The 23,398-nt window shown below is 41.4% G+C and overlaps 1 long non-coding RNA gene across 1 annotated transcript in view; it reads right to left on the minus strand.

Annotated features, from left to right (window-relative positions):
* Window positions 1–5,148: 5,148 nt before the first annotated feature.
* Window positions 5,149–23,398, minus strand: part of LOC102488548 (uncharacterized) — a 36,707-nt gene continuing 18,457 nt past the window's right edge. Inside the window, exon 2 of the long non-coding RNA XR_003547980.1 lies at window positions 5,149–5,252. This is a non-coding gene — a long non-coding RNA (uncharacterized LOC102488548). The remainder of the gene's footprint in view (window positions 5,253–23,398) is intronic.

The following is a 23,398-nucleotide window of genomic DNA, read 5'->3' on the forward strand; positions in this document are numbered from 1 at the left end:
CCACTTCTTTTCTATACGAAGTATGTATCTTTAAATACTCTTAAAGGAAAATGGAATTTTGACCAATTTATCATTTATTTCTTTAGCGAACTTTCAGTTCTTCAAAAAACCGATTATTTGAAATCTAAATCTGTCTAACATTGCCATATTATTTCAGTACTTAAACCTAGTCCCTGAAATCAATAGAGAACTATGGGTGATCAGGCTACCCCTAACCACCACCCCCAAAACAGTTTGTATTTATTATTATTGTTGGTCTGAAGTGGTTACTGAGGTTGTGAAGCTGATGACTTCTGCCATGGAGTCCTATTTTAAGACTTTCTCCAGGACAGCAGAAGATCATTTAACTTGATAGTTTCTCTGCATGTGATCTTTTAATCCAGAACCAGGCAAAGGATTTGACAGTCTTAGAAAATGTTAATTTGGAAACAGACTTACCTGCAAAAATTTCACAATAATGATAGTAAGCACCTCGTTCTGGGCCCTGCTTCTGCTTTTTAGAGTTTTTGGCCAGCCCAGATGGAGGCTGGCCTCTCTTGGAGGCATATGGACAAGGTCACCTCCTTGCTACCCCATGTCCATCCACACCTCCTGCCAAGGTCAAGTCCAGTGATTTCACCTTATTTCTACTTTCTCACTTCCGAATGATTAACTTGGCTTCCTCACCATTCTATTCCTTTCAAAGAGCTGAAATACCTTTCAGATGTAAAAGCCATTTTGGATACCTTATTTATGAAGTATATTTTTCCTCTATTCTAGTGTCCAGCATGATAAGTTATAAGAAACTGATTGGATGATTTTTTTTTCCACCTAAAAGAGATCTTTGCTACAGGGCATGTGCCCTCGCCAGAAACAAAAAGAGACAGAAAGTAAGAAACTGCCCCCTGGGGTGGACGGCCACACCACAGTCCCTTCACTTCCATTCTCCTCTAGGGATTTTAGGCATGCATGCTTACACAGCCGGCATGAGTTTTAAGCCGCCTGGTCTGGAACTCAAACCATAGTCAATAGTCAACTATGTGGGAGTCCAGTGATATAACCATTACGTCATCTGCTGGTCCCTGATTTGACAATTCTAACAAACACACTTTCATCACTGGGCATTCACTTTGTGCTATCTCACACCAATATTTCCAGACAGATGGCTGGGGAGAGCTCTCTGGTTTGCTCTCCAAACAACCCACATTCAATCTGCTTGATAGTTTACCTTTCTGTCAATTTCTCATCCAAAAAACTAGCAGACCCTCCTTCAAAAATTGCTATGCGCTTCCTCTTCTTGATTACTCTGTCTTTCCAAAAGGGGAGGGTATAAAATGATCTTTGGAGGTACAGAAAGAAAACATTTAAATTTCTAATCATGTTTACTTATCTTACTCTTTTATTTCTATTTTTGCAAATAGCTTATTAGCAAACAAGTGTGTGATTATAGTTTATAAATGTGCAAGTGCTGCAGGTGTGTGCAAAAAGTATTTGATTGATAGGATTACAATGTCAAAATGCTTAAAGACTACTGGGATAAACCATAATACTTACTCCTAAGACACTTTCTTGCTGCTCTATGGGCAATTACTACTAAAATCTTGTATTCTACTTGTTTATTTTAGAAAATATTTTGTACTCATGTAGTATTTAAATGGTAACATAACATTATTTGGCTGGGGGGGAGGTGTCATTGTTGTTGCTGTTGTTGTTGATTTTTAGTTTTTGTTATAGGGTGTGTACACTCTCCAAACAGAGAGAAAAAGTGATAAATTCCACAGGAATGATGGCCACACTGCAATCCCTTTCCCTCCACTCTCCTCTCAGGATTTGGGACACGCACAAACAAGCAGATGGCAGGATTCCCAAGCCACTAGGTCCAGGATTCTAACCACAAAGCTAGCCACATGGGTTCCAGCACTTTAACCTCCATGCCACCTGCTGGCCTAGTAACATAACATTCTCATTACTAAACACAGATCTCACTCTTGGCTTTCCTATTGTATCTTGTATTATATCTTCTTATTGAGGTCTTGAGATCTGCTCTTTTATTTATTTTTCAAAGTTTATTCTTCCTTTCATAAGAAAGAAAGGGGAAGTTAAGTAGAATAGTTACCCTGACAGTGTCTCACCACACCATGATCCTTCCCCTATCCTCCCAGCTAGCCAGAATCATGGGTACATGTTCAGGTAGACCTGGGATCTGAACGGGGATTCCACATGGCTCTGATACTGTGCAGCAGGATCCCACCTCTCTCCCTGTGGTTAGGCCCAGATCTACTCTTAAAGATTTCTTTATAGTTCTATTCAAGCATCTTTCAAAAAATAAATGACATTCAAGGAAAATTAAAAATAAACATATAGGGGACCAGCAGTTGGCATAATGGCTATGTCGCTGGACTCCCACGTAGTGGACCGCAGTTCAAGTCCCGGACCTGGTGGCTTAAACTCATGCTGGGCACGTGTGCATGAGTGCCCAGGATCCCAAGAGGAGAATGGAGGAGAAGGGATTGTGGCGTGGCCATCTCCCCTGGGGGTAATTTCTCATTTTCTGTCTCTGTCTCTGCCTGGCGAGCACATGCACACTATCGAGGGAAAAACTCTCCAAAAAAAAAAATATATATATAGACACAAACTTACAAAGTATAGATAGGTACTGTTCTAAGTCCCTTCTCATTTAGTCCTCATAACATTATTATAATTACAAAATTATACCACAGAGTTTTATTTTTAATAATATTAATTCTATAAATTAGTATCTATTAATAGATGGAAAACATTTACTTTCATAAAACTCCAGATACTTCTAAAACCATGGTCAATACTATTTTCAATGAGGAACTTCTGAAAGGAAATCATTATTCTGTGACTTCTGCGTTCTTCAATCTACCTATTGTTGAGGAATCCAGTTACTGACTCTGTCACCTTGGGCAGGCAATTTAACCTTCTGTGCCTCAGGATCCTTATCTGTATGTATTAAGTTCATTTATTGCAGCACCTAGGACATACCAGGAAACTGTTCCTGGTTAAAGAATACAGCAGTGAACAAAAGGTAAAATCCTGTTTTCAAGTAGACTATTAGGTAATTTGGAGGGGGAAGATTACCAATTATAATAATGCTAGCCATTATAATTTCCCAAAATGAAGGGCTACTTTAGTTACCATTACCTTGGTCCTACTTTTACTTTCAGGCAAATTCCACCTAGTTACGTTTCTTAGCTGATGAAAGGGGACAGTTAATGACCAATCAGCATTTGGCACCAGCAAGCACATACACCCTTTATCATTCCTTGAAAAGAACTGTTGCAGAGCTCTAGAGAGCCAGGCAGCTACTGGGGGTAAAGCACAATACGGGCAGGTCTGAGGTTCTGCAAACCGCTTTGACAGACAGCATCCCGTGGTGCTCTGGATCCTCCCAACCCTTTTCAGGGATGCTGATGAAGGTCTATTTACACCTGGAGGTCGCTGCTGACATACTGCTGCGCAGCTGACAGCTGCAAATTTCAACTGTGGTGCAACTCAATCCGGATGATGCTGCTTCCAGGCTGCCCTTCCAGGTTCAGCTACGAGACACCTTTTTATTTATTAAAAATTATTATGTAATCACAGACCGCACTCCCCACGGTCAATCACTGTTGCACGGAAAGCACAGCTCAGGCAGCCTACCTTTCAGCATAGAATTTAAAACCACCCGCTGGAGAATAATCTTGTGCAGCCGAAGTAAACCCATGAAGTGAAATGATAAAAGGAACTCTTGAAGAAAGCGCTTTCTTTATAAACAGCTCACAAACACTCACTAAATACAAATATCTGAGACTAGCCCACATTTCCACCCTAGGAGGTGGGGGTGGAGGGGTCATAAATACCAATGGCCACCAGTGAAGACTGGAGGTGCCCTAAGAGTTTTAGGTTACAACCTCAAAATCTTCATGAGGAACTAAGTAAAATCTATTTTCTAATAAGTGTATTTCATATCATTCTGCCAAAAGAAAAAAAAGAGAGAGAGAAAAGAAAACCTGAGGCAAAATGTTTGCAGTTCACCGTCTACAAACCCAGGTAGTTGGCCACGCTTTGACCTCACCATTGGCATTTGCTCTGTCAGCATTAGAAAAATATTCAGGCCTGCTCCTCCTGTTGTTGTGTACCTAAATTCAGTATCAGGTTGCCAACTTCAGACTCAACAGCAGGCAAGTTCCCCTTGGGCAGGCTGGCAGAAAAGAAAGAAATTCAGGAGAAAGAGGAGAAAAGGGGCACAGGCTGGGCCCATCGCCACACTCCATACTACCAGCTGATCCCACTGCAGGTCCTTATCTAGAAAGAATTTCCTGTTGACAAGGCTGTCTACAGATTGCACAAGCAACCCCCACACCAGACCTTAGGTTTCTCTGTCACCTCCACCCCCCCTTCTGAGCAAAATGACTGTTACTTGGACTTTCTGCCAGTTTTATCATGGTGCATGCCCAGTCTGGTCCCTTTCATATTATTTCTCATCCCTGGGGTTCCAATGCTCTCCCATCCCCCACCCCTCTCTCCTCATTCAGTATTTCCCTATTCCAAATCATCCCTTTTTCCTACCCCCTCCCCACACTATCTAGAATCATCTTCCCATCATTCCCTAGGAGTTACAGGCAAGGACTCTGGAGCTGGGGAATCTGGTAGTACCCAGCCTCCACCATTTTCTGATACAAGACCCTGAGCTGGTTGCCCAATCACTTTAAACCTGAGATTCCTCCTCCGCACAGCAGGGCTTACCTCATTTCTAAAGTGAGGATTAAATAAAAACACACGTAAAGCACTTAGCAAAATCCCCAGCATACATTCAAATATTTAATAAGTGCACCAGGAAAAGATTTTGTAAATGGTAGCAATTATTATTCTCTTTCACTTTTTTATTTTTTACATTCACATTGTTCTGCAACCATCACGACCACCCATCATTTTTCACCTTCTCCAACTGAAACTCTGTACACATTAAACACTAACTCCCCTCCTCTACTTCTGAAAGGTCCTCCATCCACCAGGAGGCACTGCTCCAGTGTGGCTCTGGACAGTCAGGGAGACAGACACCCTCCAGCCCTTTTATCTTCCAGTCGCATGTAAAATTTCATCCTTTGAGGCTCTCACTATCAGTCATACCACCCTCTACCCCAATTCTCAGCTGTCACCTACCTATTTTTGGTAACTTGTCATTCACTGATAAAAGGGAGTAGGGGTCTTGTTCACAATTTTCTCTTCTGCCCTTTTTCCTAAGAGATGTTCTTGTCCAACAGCTCCTAAAGAAACAAGAGCACAGGGGAAAATCCAGATTAGAACCACAACTCTAGCACTTTAAGTTTATTATTTTTTTCCATGAATGATGAAGAAACAGATGAGACAGAGAGAAGCGGAAAACCAAAGAGAGAGACTTGAGAGAAATAGGCAGCACACCCAACAGGGTTTCAATGCCACAATATACCCCCAGCTAGCCCTGAATTATGGTATATGCAAGACCAGTATACTCAGGAAGCCCACCGGACACAAACCCAGAACCCTGCCACATCAGTCAGGCTCAAGGTGCTGCATTTTACTGTTGTGCCACCATCCAGCCTCACCATCATTTATTAACGTTAGCAATTACTTCATCTCTCTGGGCCTCAGTTGCCCCATCCATAAGTGAAGGTGCTAATGGTACCTATTTGTGAATGAACAGTCGAATACATGGTCAATAAGTGATGGCAAATATCGTCACTGTTAGTGCACTTAGCTCTAATCATTGGCTCTGGACTGTAGCCATGGCCACACCTCATGGCTAGAAAACATAATTCACTGATCTTGCTGGATGACCACAACCTCCTATCCTTCCAGCTTTCATGCTCCTCACGCCCAAGGTCCCTGTTCTTTAGTGTCCCTTGATCGTGTCCCTGTCTTCACTTCCTCACAGCATGGACGCCACCACTGACCACCCAGCTCAGTGCCTTGACAGCACCCTCAATTCTCTGCAACACTCCTCTATGACCACACCCAAGGGAATCAATACCACAACCCAGTCCAAAAGTCCACTGAGAAAAGTCACACCAGATGCAAGATGCCACTACTGGAATTTCCTGACCCAGAAGAGCCTTCGGTGTCCTTAAACAGTCTCCTTCCTGTCTCCCTGAACCACTGTTTCAAATTTCTATTATTCTCCTCCATCCTGCTCTAGCAAATACCCTTCCTTCCCACTTCTCCCAGAAAACCAAAGCCAATAGGCTAGATGATCCTGCCCCAATCTCATCTTCCAGCTTAGCCACAGGCACCTCCTCTAGCCTTTTCTCTTCACTCCCATTCCAAACCAACCCTCCCCCGGTCTCTCTAATAGCTCCTTAATGCATTCCACACTCCATCTACACTCAGCCACACACACTACATAATATACTGCACCATTTACCTTCTTCCCCTCCTCAGCCCATGGTGCCCTCCCCAACCCCCGTCCAACTCCCACACCTCACTGAATGTACTCCCTAGAGATGGAGCTCAAAAATCACCTCCTCCTGGAAGTCTCCCCTCATCCTCCTCCTCCTGCTTCTCTAATACACTAATTCCCTTTCTGTTTCCTCAGACTGTCTCTCCCTGAGAAACAGAAGCTGTATCAGCCATTGTGAATTCTCAGTGCCTGGCACACCGATGTGCCAATAACTGTTGAATAAATAAAAGGATGAGTACAACGGACCCTGCTTTCTGCTCTGAAATGTTTTATTAAAATGTTTTATTACAAACATCACCAATTAAGATTCATGATCAGCCACTTACGTACGATGCCATCCATTTTCTTCCTCTGATCTAGAATGAGAAAGATCCCCTCCCTTTGCCTTTCCAGAACAAATCTCTCTTTGATGGAAGAAAAACACACACAGAGAGAGAAACAAAAACACCACATCTTCCTGAACAAAAACAGAAAACCCAAAATAGCAAGATGATCTATGAAAAACATCCAGCTGACACTGGCTTAGGTAGGGATAGATGCAGTTGGCTGAGCTTAAGAGGAGAAAGGGAAGTTAACTTTGGATGCCTATATGGGGTATGCAATAATATTCATGTGGTAAAGAGAAAGTTGACCAAAATAACAAATCTCATAAGGCAAGGGAAGAAGAGGAAACAGGTAACTGAGTGGAAATTTCCTTCCTTTGTCTCATCTGACTTCTGGTATGGCTACCACACTAATTTCTCAATCCTAACTTAGGACAATTTAATTTATAGGAAGTAATTTTGAAGGCCCTGGGGAGCTGCAGATGGTACCTCAGGGCCCATCTGTTTAAGGATGAAAGCTTAGCGCACACCATTACATCACTCTGACCTTCCTCAGCAACTTCCTATCTGACAAAATCTAGATGTTTGCTCTGTCAACAAGATGTCTGTTTGTCCCCAGCCTCAGGCTTTAGTTCCTGATTTGTTTTAAAACCATTATGCTTCCAAGCTGAATAGGGCTCCTGTTAGCAGCTGTAAGGTCCTCTTCTGGGCACATCCCCAAGTCTGTGGCCTTCAGGGAGTGATTTCTGTCCTTTCTGCATAATTGCACACCCTCCTGATTGATGAGCTGATCAGTTCTCCCAGCCCTTTCCAGAGCTAAAAAGCCTCTCTCCTCCTGCTCTATTTATTTTCCCAGGGGACCTGAGGAGAGGAAAGAATGGTGTGGTGAGGTAGGCCACAGCCGTGCCCACGTAAATGTTCAGGCAGTATGTATGACGGCCTTGGCAGCTCTGAACCAGACCATCGCCACCCGTTCGGCCATCCTTAAAGTGGCCCATGACCAGAAAAACAGCTGTTACTCCCTGGATGCTCACAGACCCCACAAAGCCCAGTGTCCACAAGCACAGACCTACGTCAGTTAGCCCATCACCTGGTCACACACATCTGTGATCACCCTGGAACCTGCCTAAGTTATGTCCTCTCCAACTTTTCATCAACCTCTAAGTTCAACCGGACACTACCACAGTCAGAGTGTCAGCTGGGAAGAGCCTGGTGATGCTAGACAACAACCTTTGCACAAAATGCATATTTTAAACACGTGGGGGGTTTGAGTGGGGTGGGGAAGGTCCACGTGCACTCAAATTGGTGATTTATTTTGAAATACTTTCTTTTAATTTATTTATTCATTCGTTTGTTTTAATTTGACCAGAGAGAGAGAAAGTGAGAAAGCAAAAGCCACTAGGTCCAGGACTTAACTGTGGTCAGCCATGTGGGAGTGTCTAATCACCATGCCACCTATTCCCTTGAAGTACCTTTTAAAATAAGACGGATTGATGGGCAGATATGCAGTAAGGCAAAGATCACACAATCATAATTGTAGAATCCAGGTGGTGGGCATGTGGGTATTTGGTGTGCATTTGTTTCATTTTTTTTACGCTTAAATGTGGGTGGGGAGTAATTTTAGCACCTTTTTTTTTTTTTAACAAACTAACAAAGCTTCATACCACAGCTGGTTTCACCCATCTTTCCACTAATGTCCTTTCTCTGTCCCAGGATCCAAACCCTTTGTAATGACACCTTGTATCTCTCGTTCTCCTCTGGTCTGTTAGTTTTATTTAGTCTTGCCCGGATTTAAAGACTGACAGTCTTGAGAAGTCTCGGTGAGGTATTTTACAGGACTCTCACCTGCACTTTGTCTCATGTTTTTCTTATAGTTAGACAGGGTTCTGAGGACTAAGACCACAGTGTAAAGTGTCCCATCATCAAGAGTAGGTGCTATCGCGCCGGCAGGTGGCATGGTGGTTAGGGGCACTTGACTCCCACATGGCTGACTACGGGTTAAGTCCGGGACCTGGCAGCTCTCTCTCTCTCTCTCCTCTCTCCCCCTTTCCTGCTCTCTCTCTCCCTTTCTCCCTCTCTGATCAAATAAAAAGAAATAAATAAAATTAAAATAACCCAAAAAATTATTGAAAAAAAAAAAAAGAGTAGATGCTATCGATATGACTTACTACTGGAAAGGTTAACTTTGATTACTTGGTTAAGGGCCTGTTTGCGAAGGTTTTCTGCTGTGAGCTTACTCCTTCTCTCTTTTCTATACTCTATCCTTTAGAAATCAACCACTATATTTGGTTCATACTCAAGGGGTGGGGAGAGTAAGCCCCAGCTCCTGAAGAAGAGCTACATAAAATACTTGAAATTCAGGCCAGCTCCATAGTGTACTGGTTAAGGGATCTAGGATCTCAGCTCTGGAGGCTTGAGAAACATGCTGGGCATGTGAGTGCATGCACGCCAAAACTCTCAATGGGAGGAAGAAATGGAGGAGAAGGGATTACAACATGGACATGCCCCACTGGGGGAGGGGGATGCTTTCTCCCATCTGTCTGTCTGTGGCAAGTGGCAGACACCCTCTGGCAATTAGGTTAAAAAAATTAAAATATTTTAAATTCTTCTATAAGGAAATGTTAGAAATAACAGTATGAATTTATGTGTATTTATTTATATTTTGGATACTAACACAGCACCACAGATTATTTTTGATGCTGTTACTCAAATTATTCTAGCTTTGGCTAATTTTGGGTAATTATCAGGAGCTCTCTGAGGTTTGCTCCTACATCCTTTGACATGCACCCACAGCCAAACCAGGCAGGAAACACACACCTTTGTTTTTTCAGTTCTTCCTTAATTTCTGGCAATGCAAGATGCTCCAAACCTATAATTATCTGGTAACTATATTGAAAAATCAGACTTGGTAGCCAAGATCTGGTGTCTTGCTGTTACTGGAGTGTCCCTGGTCCTCAGTCCTCCATGGGTAGATCGAGGAAATACATGTATAGATACGAACTCACATATACACACTTGCCTAGAATCATTTTTGTATCTATATTTAGCCAAATCCATGTTCACACTGCTCTCTCTGACTGCAGCGCCACAGGGCTCCTTCTGGCCTTCCCCCTGACTCCCCTGACTTCCCTCTGACTGTGGGAAGCCTGGCTCTCATCATCCCATCCTTTAACCATTTGTTTAACCTCTGTACATAGGGAAGGCAGTTTCAGAAATGTTAATCTGTCTTCCATGAGAGACTTGACCAAATAGAATGCAGCATCTGTATAGTTTCTTTAGTCTTCAGACTTCCAGTTTTGGTCAAAATACACTTTCCAGAGTTACCTGGGCCCACACTCTTTTGTCCTCACTGTCTCCCGTGGCTGTATCATACACCCGTAACACAGGTACGAGTCCTCTGTTACAGTCTGCGACTCAGGGAAAATCCCCACACCCACCCCACAGGCACAAACAACTACTGGTTGGCTTTTGGTTCGTTTTTGTTTTTGTTTTCCATCTGTACACATTAGTTCTTTGGTGCCTGTTGTATCTAAATGAATAAAGTCTATTTGTTCAAATACCTGGCACTACTTCGCACTGGTATATGTGTTCTGCTTAATGCTTAGTACTAAAATACTTATTTTTTTTTTTAATAGACCACAGATTAGTTTATTTTTAACACCCACCATGCCATGAATTCATAGGGAATAGGTTCCAGTAGCTCAGGCTCCTTTTCATTGGTTTTCACAGTGTGCTTCCCTGGGTGGAGCAGGCTGGTGCTTTAGTTGAACCCAGGTACCTTTCTCTTTGGCTTCTTTCTTTTTCTGGTCATTTTCCTCCACACGTTTTAGGAAGCTATCTCTGCTCTTAGAATGTTTAATATGCTCAATACGCACATTGATTCTCTTGGCAAGAATCTTGCCCTTAACTTGTTTGTTCACAACAATGCCAACAGCATGCTGGGTAACATTGTAGACTCTTCCAGTTTTGCCATGGTAACATTTGTGGGGCATTCCTTTTTGAATAGTACCCATTCCTTTAATGTCTACAATATCACCTTTCTTGTAGATTCGCATATATGTCGCCAAAGGAACAACTCCATGTTTTCTAAAAGGCCTAGAGAACATATATCGGGTGCCTCTCCCCTTTGTGTTCGTCATTTTGATTAATTACTGGAAGATGGCGGTTCCGGCCAAAAGGACTAAAATACTTATTTCTGAGCATATCCATCATATATAACTCAGTTTGGACCACAGTGATTATTCTGATTACTCAGGTACTAAGGAGATGAACACATTCCACAAATTTATTCTGAATCGGGACCAGCAGTTGTTGTAATGGCTATGTCGCTGGATTCCCATGTAGTTGACCATGGTTCGAGTCCCAGATCTGGTGGTTTAAATTAATGCCGGGCTCATGTGCATGCATGCCCAAGATCCTGAGAGGAGAATGAAGAAGGGACTGCAGCATGGCGATCCCCCATAGAGGGTGATTTCTAACTTTCTGTCTCACTGTCTCTCTCTGTCTTTCAGGAGAGCACATGCGCCCTAGAGCAAAACCCTCTCCAAAAAAAAAAAAAAAAATTGATTCTGAATCTACCCTGTTAACTTACTTTAACATAGTTTAGTTGTTTAAAGTTGTTCAATAAAACCAGAAAGACAATATTCACCAAAGTGTTATTTAAACTTAGTAACAATAGTTGAAAACTCGCGTTACACCTATGGGCTAGAAAATGAATTACATGCAATCATTAGTAGAAAAATACATTTTTTTATGCTAGAGCGAGGGGAGAGCACACATCTCCTTGCAGAGCATGGTCATACTGCAATCCCCTTTCCTCCAATTCTCCATCCCGGCAGGATCCTGAGCATGGGCACGCATATGTGCTCATGGCATGTTTTCCAAGCTGCTGGGCCAGAACTCTAACCATGGTCAGCCATGTGGGATCTGGCTTCCTTTGGACAGTGCCTAACCACTGCACTATGGACCCAGCCCAGGAGAACACGTATTGATATAATACTGTGTGTGTGTGTGTGTATGTGTGTGTGTGTGTGTGTGTTTGAACAAAAGTAACAAGGTCTACAACAAAAAGTATGACATATTATTTAAACTATGTCTGTGAAAAGAAAAACTGAAAGAAGGACATGCACCAAATTATTTTAAGTTCCTTTGTTTCTACTCTTTCAATGAAAATTAAAAGGAAGAAGACTTATTTGCTGTGTGGGAAACCCATAGAGGATTCCTCTAAGACACAGAAAACTAGCAGCTGGGTACAGATCTCCCCTGGCACCCAGGGCTGAGGCAGGCAAGAGACACACAAACAAAAGAGCCACGGGTGGGCGGTGGATGCCCTCAGGTCAGCCATAATCTGAGAAGAACATCTAAAAGGTGAGGACAGTGGGTGCTTGTGCTAATATGTTCAATACAGACAGAGGACAAAAAGGGCCGTGCCCAAGAAACTTTGTAGAGTGTGTTTTGACTGTAAACGATAAGTCTAAAGACCAAAGGACTACCTGACACTACTCTGGTTGACCATTGATTGAGTTTCTCATGGAAGACAGGTTAACAGTTTTGAAGCTGATTCCATTGTATTTAAGGGTTAAACAAATGGCTAAGGGATGGGATGATGAGAGCTTCTGAGGAAGCCTCCGGAGAATGTAGAGGTTAAAGGATTGGAAAGGCTGAAATAGGTACAGGGTGGAGGGACACAGGCAAAAAGGATGGAAGCAGATAGGTATTGATAAGATCTATAGCCCATTGGTCTAGAAGGTTTCTCTTTATCTCATTCTATAAAAACCCAAAGAAAATTTTAAACAATGACTGTAACTGGGGGCCACAGTTTAAAGTTTCCAAGTGTCCTGCCCTCTGGCAAAGTGCTGGAGAAAGGGGAAGGGTTACCTAATAGGGTCTGGTTAGCAGCTAGCAGATTTGATAACACTCAAGTGGTGGATAACAGCAGCCTGGCTCCATGTTTTCTGAGATTAGCCATTTTACATTGGAATTTATAATAGTTCACCCCTACAAAAACTGCCCTTTAGCAGAAAACCACACAAAGACATGGTAACCATCCATTACAATATAGAAGTTTATGGCAACCATGACCAACTCTAGTTTTTTGGGGGAAACTTCAATATATAAAACTGCCCCCTAGTCTGCCACATCTTGGACCAGATCATATCTATGTTAATACAGAGAGCTCTGAGACAACCTTATACACACACACGGTAGCAACACACCCAGGGAGTCCCCATTTCAACTTGTCAGAACTTGAAAAGAACTAGTATTTGTTGAACACTTACCTAGATAAGGCAACAGGCATGTTACACTCAATAACTTCTTTAATCCTCATAACCCTCAGGGCAAAAAATAGTCACTCAGTTTAGAAATGGCAAATTCTAAATACACGCTAGCTTTGTCAAGCTCCAAGCCTGCCATCTCTCCACCTAAAGCGGAATTTTACAAATTCAAAAACAGGCTGAGTCACACCTTCAATATCACTGCTTTTTTTTTTTAAAAAAGAAAGAAATCTGATCACTTCTTTCTCCAAATAGTAGTTATTTTGTAACATTAATTCATATATAATGCCAAGATTACAACCTAAAAATCTAAAGCATGCTCTCAAATCGTAATACAGTAGAGTTAACCACTTAGGACATTATGACATCCACAAATAAATCAACTGGATTACAAAGCTGTAACTTTAAAAGAAAAAAAACTGCAAATCTGAGAACATAACTCTTCTGTAATATGAAGACCTTAAGTTGAGACAGACATCCAGAATGATTTTCTTCATGCTCAATAAGGAGGACTATAATGTTTATTCTAGTATGTATCCCTCTCTTCCTTTATCTTCTCTAACCCTCTCACTTTCCACCAACACAAAAAGGGATTCTGCTTCTATAGTTAGTTGCAAAACAATTCCATTCTGTGATCCACAAAGCATGAAATAAAGGCTAGAACCCAGTGCCAGCAGGTGGTGTGGTAGTCAAGGCGCTGGACTCCCACATGGCCAACTGTGGTTTGAGAACCAGACCTGGCAGCATGCTTTCTCACTTTCCCTCTCTCATGCTTTCTCTCTGTGTCTCTCTCTGGTGAACACAGGTGCCCTATAGCAAATTTAAAATAATAATAATAAATAAAATTAAATAAATAATTCTAAAAAATGGCTAGAACCCACGGAAAGTTTATGATCTCTGTTGTACTGGGACAAAAATCTCTCTATATGGTTTCTCTCATCACTTATCTCAGAATATTCTTTCACACAGTAGGCACTCAAAGGCACTGTTTGTTAGGAAGAAAAAACAGTTCAGGACAAATAAAAATGGCTTCAGACACAGAATGAACTTTAGAAATAAACTTTTTAAAAACTTAACAAGATGGACCAGTAGATGGCAAAATGGTTATGTCACTGGACTCCCACGTAGTGGAATGCAGTTTTGAGTCCTGGACCCAAAAACTCACGCCAGGCACATACGCGTGTGCACCCAAAGTCCCAAGAGGACAATGGAGGAGAAGGGATTGTAGCATGGCCATCCCACCTGGAGAGGGGGGAGTGATTTCTTGCTTTCTGTCTGTCTCTCCAGCAAGCACACATGGCCTATAGCAAAAATCTCTTAAAGAAAAACTAAGAAAAACTTAACAAGAAAACTTTAGAGTTGCAAGTTGGAGAGAAAGAGAATGCCTATGTTTTTGTTTTTTTAAGAACAGGGAAAATTTTTTGTGATTAAAATATGATTTATAAAAATAATATATGAATCATGAAAAAAGTAGTGTGTATGTGTATATATATGTGTGTGTATACATATACACACATACAATTTATACACACACACACTATTTTTACTTTTTCATATTTGGGGGGGGCGGCTATAGCTCACCAGAGAGACAGACAGAAAACAAGAAATCTCTCCCAGGGAGGATGATCACTCACAATCATCTCTCCTCCACTCTCCTCCTGGGATCTTGAGGATGCACACACATGCACATGCACCCGGGGTGAGTTTCAAGCCACTGACTCCTGCATAGGCACCACAGTTGGCCATTCGAGAGTCCAACACCTTACCTGTACACCGCCTGCTGGCCTCCCAGTATTAGGTCATTTTTAACAGGGAAAACTGTTCAATTCTACCATCCAAAGATTTTTATTTCCTATCTATACACGATCATCCCTCTGTGTATGTAGAAGATAGCTTCTAAGACCCTTTAGAGAGTAAAATCTATGGATGCATAAGTCCTTTATATAAAATGGTGTGGTATTTGCATATAACTACATACTTTAAATCACATCTGGATTATTTATAATACTTCATACAAACAAATGCTACATAAGTAGTTTTTTTAATACTGTATTGTTTAGGGAATAATGACAAGAAAAAAGTACATGTTCAGTGCAGACAACTGTCACAGGCCTAGCTACACAAGACATAACAATTGGTTGAGTCCACTGGCCGAGAACTTAAGGATACAGAGCACGAACTGGACATACATTGAAACATGACTAGCTTAGAACCCGGCATTTAGTAAATAGGTCAAACAGATACATAATACACATGAGAGGACTTTGAAAACGTTCATGGCAAAATGGAATTAAAGTACAAGTTTATTATGAAGCAAACAATTTTTTTTATTTTTACATTTTTCCACAAACATTTCCTTTACATATCCAAGAATTTTTGCTCATACTCCATAGTTCTTGATGGTTAATAAAGAACTTCTGAAATTTCGAAATACTGAATTTTAAAGATAATGTTGAAAATATTTCTTATAATTTTGTATAATTTTGTTTGTGACTCTGTAACAACAGAGACAGTATGGTTTTAAATATTTTTGAGAAAATATTTTCATGTCAACTACTCAAATTGTTGAAAAGCAAATGCCCAGCACACGAGTCACACATAAACCTTCTCAATTCAGCCCTGCCCAAGTATTCTGTGATATACCATCTGCTAGCAAAGATCAGTCTCTTTTTCTTCCTTCAACAGCTTTCTCAAGATAATCCTCTGGTGTGGTTACTCTTTTGTAATCTCTACTGATTCCAATGCTGGGCTGGAAAAATCCAGGTTATTTTATGTTATAAATTCTTTCACATATCTTCCTAATCCTCTTTGCCAGGCAGAACTATTTATGGTGCCAGGCCATCTTTCTAAGAGCTTCTGTTGACATACTTGAGATCCACCTTAGTTCCTTAGTTTCCCGATTAATCTTCAGATATGACATTCCAGTCAAAGCCATGTCCAATAATGAGTATTTCCAATTTCTGATTCAATGCAACAAGCATTATTGATCTTAACAAATAACCCTTCTGCCACAAAATAAGAATATTCTCAAATATTTTCCAATTCCAAAGGAGTCAGAAAGGAAGAAAAGGTTGTTTCCATTTAAAGAAACAAACAAGAAAAATATTTTAACAAATTGCTGAACCTATCAACAACTCAGGAAAAAGTAAAATGCTTAAATTGGAAAAACAAAGCATAGAAAAAAAAATCGGTAAGTTTTACTCAAAAGTCATAAAATTCTATTTCGCCAGTTCAGTCTTATGTTCAAACTCTCTTCTGTTCAATAGGCAGTGTTACCATGGTCCGGTACAAACAATTTTTAAAGTCCATGAACACTTTTTTTCATAAGTATTTTCCATGAACTTTTTTTTGAGAGAAATTTTTGCTACAGGACACACGCACTCGCTGGAGAGGCGGAGAAAGACAGAGAGACAGAAAGTGAGAAATCACCCCCACAGGGTGATGATAGCCACCCGCAATCCTTTCTCTTCCATTCTCCTTTCCGGATCCTGGGCACACACACACATACACATGCACCCGGCACAAGGTTTAAGCCACCGCGTCCAGGACCCGAACTGCGTCAACTACATGAAAGTCCAGCGACGTAACCATTACACCATCTGCTGGTCCATTCCATGAACTTTTTAACTACTATACATGGGAAAAAGGCATGAATGTGATTATGTCATTTATAGTGTTCTGTAGCCAGTTGTTTTTCAACTGAAGAGCAGATAGAAGATACCTGTTTGTTTTCAAGTTTATTTACTTATTTCTTCCATAAACAAGAGAGACAGCGGCAGAGAGAAATAGACAGTACCCCAATGGGGTCCCAATACCCCAATTTATCTCCAGCCTTCAGCCGGCCGCAATCATTGGCACCCATGTGTGTGGCATACTCAGGGAGGTCTCTAGACTTGAACCAGGAACGCTCTTGTGTGAAACTGGGTTTCAGAGCCTTGTGTTTTACCGTCACACCACAGTCAGGCCCCAAAGACACCTTCCTATGTCTTCCATGTCATTCCGTTTTGCTCCCTCTAACCCTGCACAAAGCTATGAATAAAAATTTTTAACTGCTAGGAGAGCAGAGCATCTCATTATATATGGGACTGCAGTTGTTCCCTAAGCCCCTTTTGAAGTGGATATTTATTTTCCTCACCTTTTTGCTATTAAACAATACTGCAATGAACATCCATGTGATAAAATTTTGTATATTTGCATAGTTATTTTATTTAACTTGGTAGAGCAGGAAACCAAAAAACCTGAGTCAAAGGGTTTTTTTTTTTTTTTCTATTTTTCTCAGCTATTTCTTTGCCATTATCTTCAACTATTTTAAATTTAAATTTCTTATTTTTAGTTTCTTATTTTTTTCATTGACTGGGGACAATTTTATTTATTTTATTTTTATTATATTTAACTCTCTGAGATATTATACAAGTTTTATATTTTTAGTTTTTCTTTGTTCTTTTTTTTTTTTTTTTTTTTTTGCTAAAGGGCATTCGTGCTCACTAAAGAGAAAGAGGGAAAGTATGAGAAAGTATGAAAGTACTCTCCATGGGGATGATCACACTGCAATCCCTTCCCTTCTCCATCATTCTCCTTTCAGAATTTGGTCACCCACACACATGCACCCAGCTTTTTTGTTTTGTTTTTTTACCCAGGTTTTTTTTTTGTTTTTTTGTTTGTTTTTTTGGTTTTTTTTGAGAGAGGTTTTTGCTATGGGCGCGTGCACTCGCCGGAAAGACAGAGAGAGACAGAAAGACAGAAAGTGAGAAATCACCCCCCAGGGAGAATGGCCACACCGCAATACCTTCTCCTCCATTCTCCTCTTGGGATCTTGGGCATGCACTCACACGCCCCCAATGTGAGTTTTTAAGCCACAGGGTTCGGGCCTCAAACTGCGGTCAACTACATGGGAGTCCAGCGACATAGCCATTACTCTAACTGCTGGTCCTGATCCAGTATTTTTTTTTTTTTTTGAGAGATTTTCACTGTAGGGCGTGTGCGCTCGCCAGACAGACAGAGAGAGACATAGAGACAGAAAGTGAGAAATCATCCCCCAGGGGGGATGGTCACACCGCAATCCCTTCTCCTCCATTCTCCTCTCGGGATCTTGGGCACGCACGCACACGCGCCCGGTGTGAGTTTTAAGCCACCGGGTCCGGGACACGAACCGCGGTCGACTACGTGGGAGTCCAGCGACATAGCCATTACGCTAACTGCTGGTTCCCGATCCAGTATATTTTTTAAGCTGCTGAGCTTGGAGCTGGAACGGTGTAGTTAGCCAAGTGGGATCCACCGTAACCACCGTGTCACCAGCTGGCTCAGCATGTTTTGATTTGTTCTGTTGTTTTGTTGTGTTTTGTTTTGCCATAGGGTATGCACATTCACTGGAGAGAGACAGAGAGACAGACAGAAAGTAGAAAGCACACCCCAAGAGAGATGGCTACACTCCAATCCCTTCTCCTCCATTCTCCCAGCAGAATTTTGGACACATATACATGTTTGCGATGTGTTATTTACTTATTATTTTATTTTATTTTAAAATAATTATTTATCTATTAATTTATCTATTGTCATTATTATTTTTAATTGGTTATGCACTCACCAGAGAGAGGGAGAGAGAAAGCAAGCCACCAGGTCCAGTACTCGAACCACAGTTGGCCACGTGGGAGTCTAGTGCCTTGACAACCAGGCTACCTGTTGGCCTCTCTCGGTGTGATTTTTAAGTTGCTGGATGCAGGACTCCCATCATGCAGTTGGCCATATCAGATCTAGCCACCTCAACCACCGCACCATTAGCTGACCCAGGTTTGCATATTTTAAATGAGCACATTGACAGGTTGCCCTCCAAAAGAGCTATTCCTATTTATCCTCGTTACACTGGATGAAAGTAATTTCCTGGTTACCCTTATCCACACTGGCATTATTCTTTTAAATCAAACCACTGGGGGGGGTATATTAGCACTTAGTGGGTCCCTACTATGTGCCAGACATCATCTTAAAATCCTTCCCTATAGTAACACCTAACCTTACAACAACCATATGGAGCCGGTGCCCATATACCTACCCCATCCCAGGACTTCCTTGTGTATGCTGATACTGGGGGGTGGACAGTGGTGTGAAAACCCTATTTGAGGTGTCCGTCTTTCTGTCTTTTTCTCAATAGAACAAATAAATAAATAGAAACTTTAAAAAATGTAAAGCTAAGAACAACAATTACATAACACCTGGGAAAATGCATGAAATCATATTAAACACAAAAGCCTATAAATACAAAAATACTGTACTGTAATTACAACTATATTTTTAAAGGCAAGTGTAAAGAAAAGGGAATAAAAACCATGGTTGCTGCATTAAACACATAATAGTATTCTTTTCTCTCCTTTTCCACACTTTACAGAGCATCATTTAACATTTATAATTCCTAAAATATTTTAATTGCTATGAGAGCACAGATGGAGGAGTGATTAATTCTGACTGAAATAATGTATGTGAAAGGTGGAAACTCTAAAACCCCCCAAGAATGGCATTATTGTCAGAGCATGAAATAACTTAGCATTATGCATAATACCATTACAGTCACACCGGTTATTTTTATGCTCTGCCACTTGTTTCTGGCTCACCTGATAATGTACATCAGTCATTTCTTCACAGCATTTCCTTTCTTAAAAGAAATGCATGCCTATGGGAAAATGATCAATGGGTACGAAAGGGTTTACAAAAAAAGTAACAATTTTCTACCCTAAATCCCCATGCCCCTAAAGACAATAACCATTAATAGTTTCTTATACAAGGAGACTCCAAAAAGTTCACAGAAAAGTGAACTTAACGTACAAATTTATTATGGTGCAAAAAAAATTGAAATCCATGCATAGTTTATCATAATATGCATTTTCCATAAACTTTCTGAAGATCCTCATATACAGTTTCAAAGATACACATAGATATTTTTCACTTAATAATATACTTGACATTTTTCTTTTAAAGCACATATAAACCTACTTCACTCTTCTAACATCTGCAGATCACTCTATCGTATGGATGCACTATAATTTACCAGACCAGTAAATGTATTCACAGTAAAAATGTATGACAATGCTATTAAACAGTACTTATATATTATTTCTCCTTACATTTGGATTTTCCATCCTAGCAAATTCGTTATCTTTTTTTTTGGGGGGGGGAGGTTTGACAGGGGTTTGGCAGGGTCTTGCTATATTGTGATCCTTATGCTTCAGCCTCCCATGTAGCTGATTCTACAGGTATGGGCCATATCTGGCTTCTTAGAGACTGACCCTAGGCCTCCCATGCGGCTTTAGCCTTATTAAGATACCACATGGCAGCTTCCACAGAACACGCTCCTGCAGCTGGGTTTCTATCTTTTAGATGTAAAAGCACATTTTAATCCCTAAATAAGCTCTGATCTTTTTTTCATTGAGCTTCACAAGCTTATGGCCACCTTCCAACTACTTGCTGAACTCTACCTGAATTTTTCACAGGCAACTCAATGTTACATCTGCAAACTCTGCATCCTCCAGGGAGGGAAAAACCCTACTTCTGGATATCCTTTCTCCACATTCAGTACCACCATCCACAGTTACATGGGCTAAAGTCTTAAACATAATCCAAGACTCTTCATTCTTCTTCTTCCTCTATACCTTATCATCAATTACTGCTGGTTTTACCTTTAATAGTCTTCCCCATCCTTAACCAAGTTCAAGTCATCTCATCCACAGAAGAAGCCCCTAACTGGCTTCTTGGCCTCCACCTGCAATACCCATGATGAAATACTAGTCTGGACATGTCCCTTCCCTACCTAAATGCCCTTGGGAATTCCCTATCACCTACAGAATCAAGTCTAAGTTCTTCGCAAGATACACAAGGCCCACCCATCCAGCCAAACCCAGGCTGGTGTAGTTCTCCTGAATACTCTACCCACTGCTCATGTAGTTGTGTGGGCTGCAACCTGTCCCACTGTGCTTGATTAATTAATCCTTACTCGGTCCTTCAAGAGAGGGCTTCCCAGGAGGAAGGCTCTCCAAACCCTCATGACAGAGGAAATGTTGCTGTCCTCTGATCCAGCCTCAGCCCAGGTCTTGGCACTTAATGTCAAGATCAGTGTGTATGTGTCAGCCTTGACCACTAGATCTTAAATTCTTCCAGGATACAAGCCAAGTTTTATTTATCTTTGTAACTGCCAAAGTTTGGTATTACTTAATAATACCTGCTAAATCAACAAAGAAGAGACCTTCCAAACACCTCTTATTGTGCCAAGTCCTACTCTAAATGTACCATACAAACATTTCTCACAATGATTTTCACTTTACAGATGTGTAAACTGAGGCTCTGAAGCTAAGAAACATACCCAAAATCATTAGGGAAGAGGTAAAATGTGAAACTACTTTATACCAGAATCACTGAATTTCCATTAAACTATGTATGTTTGATGCTGAAAGTTAACTGAGGAGGTAGAAAGTGAAGTTCTGGGGGCGGGCAGGTGGCATGGTGGTTAAGGGCACCAGACTCCTACATGGCCAACCGCGGTTCAAGTCCCAGGCCTGGCAGCTTGCTTTCTCACTCTCTCTCCCTCCCTCCCTCCTTCCCTCCCTCCCTCCCTCTCTCTCTCTCTCTCTCTGTCTCTCTCTCTCTCTGTCCCTCTATGGTCAAATTAAAATAAATAAATGAATTAATAAATAAAGTTAGATAATTCTTTTAAAAATAATGCAGTCCTGAAGGACAGGACATCTTCATAATTATTACAGATAACCTAAGGGCACTGTAGTCCTCCCAGGTCAGTAAAAAGCTTAGAATGTAGGACTGCAAGGACAGTAAACCACCAGGATATTACCAACAAGCATATTCTGCCCACAGTATCCACAAATCTGCATTTCACACATCCATGCTGGGTCTCTCTGGAGCCATTCAAAATAGAGAGGGTATGCAGTTTCAAGCAGCTGCAAAATGGTCCTGCTTAATCCCACCAGAATGCTCTCCCTGTGAACACTGTCAGTTATGCCCAAAATCCTTTCCCCACCCCCACCCAATTCAACTGCATTATGGAAGCCTCCATGCCAATCATTAACACTGACCTTTGGACCAAACTCCTCCCTAAAAGTTTAAAAACTGACCAATCCTAGACAGACAGTCACCCTAGGACACGCCTACTGGAAGCCCAGAGGCAACTAGAAGGAGGTGATAGGGTCCAGTTAGCCTGCTATGACAGATTACCTAAGAGCACTGTAATCACCTATAAAATGGGTGTCTAAGTAAGAATGCCTATTTCCTGTTAAGTCCTTTAAGGGGATTACATCAGACAAGATAATAACAAGCACTACAAAGCCTGGTTCGATTTGTCAATCATTGGCTTCTAGTAAGTGATGGACAAACCATCCAGTGAGCAAGCAGACCTCTTCCTGTCCCCTCCCCTAAAGAAAGGAGCTGGGAGCGGAGAAGCCTTGTAGAGATAGGAAGTAATAACTGCATTTACCAAAGGTGAGAAAAAAAAAAAAAAAAAAAAAGGAAGGTGCTCCTGCCTCCCACATAGAAAAATGAACGATCAGCACCAAGCAGTTATTGAACCCAAACCTTCTCAACAGGGGAGACCAAGCAAAAATTATCCCAAGGGTAAAGAGACTCCGCCAAAAAAAGACATATAGGCTGAAAACAAAAACCAAAATCTTTCTCAACTACCACTAGCCCCAACCAAACAAGAATGCCTCCCAACTCTAGAGGAAAGGTGGAAGGCAAGTGAAGGTGGAAAAGCAATGCACACAGCTCTAAATGCAGGTCCTGGCAGAACAAGGAGGGGCTTACTGTGCACTGAGTGAGGCAGATGCCCAGGCCCCACCCTCCCTCCCAAGATTAAGGAGTGTGGCTAGCTTGGGTCTAGGTGGTATGACTTTGTGCTACTCAATTTCAAATCACCCTCAAAATACTCTCATCTCAGACTCACAGAAAACAATCTAAGGGAGGCCGTGTAAGCTGCCCAAAGCACACTGGGACTAAAGGACTGAGTTGGGACCTTAATCCAATCAGTCTAGTTTTAAAGCCTCCACTAACCAAAAGAAACACACAGCCCAACCATGATGGCACCGGTAACAGGGCACTGCTGCATGACACTGGAGCCATATGACCCAAAGTTCAGATTCCAGATTGACCTAAGTTCATGGGTACACCTATGTTCCTGGCTGGCTAGAAAGCTGGGGGAAAACTCGCCTAAATGAGCTAGAACAAAGATTTATAGATGCTGTGGGCAAAATTTGCTTGATGATGTTCCTTTTTCTTTTCTCCCAGTTTAGTCCTACATTCTAGGTTGCTACTGACTGACTTTTATGGGTGACTATGGTGCCCTTAGATTATCTGGAAGACCATGTCAATGTTGTGTTTCTGTCTCAAGAAAT

This window comes from Tupaia chinensis, unplaced genomic scaffold, assembly GCF_000334495.1.
Source record: "Tupaia chinensis unplaced genomic scaffold, TupChi_1.0 Scaffold146346_2, whole genome shotgun sequence".
Lineage (NCBI taxonomy): Eukaryota > Metazoa > Chordata > Mammalia > Scandentia > Tupaiidae > Tupaia > Tupaia belangeri.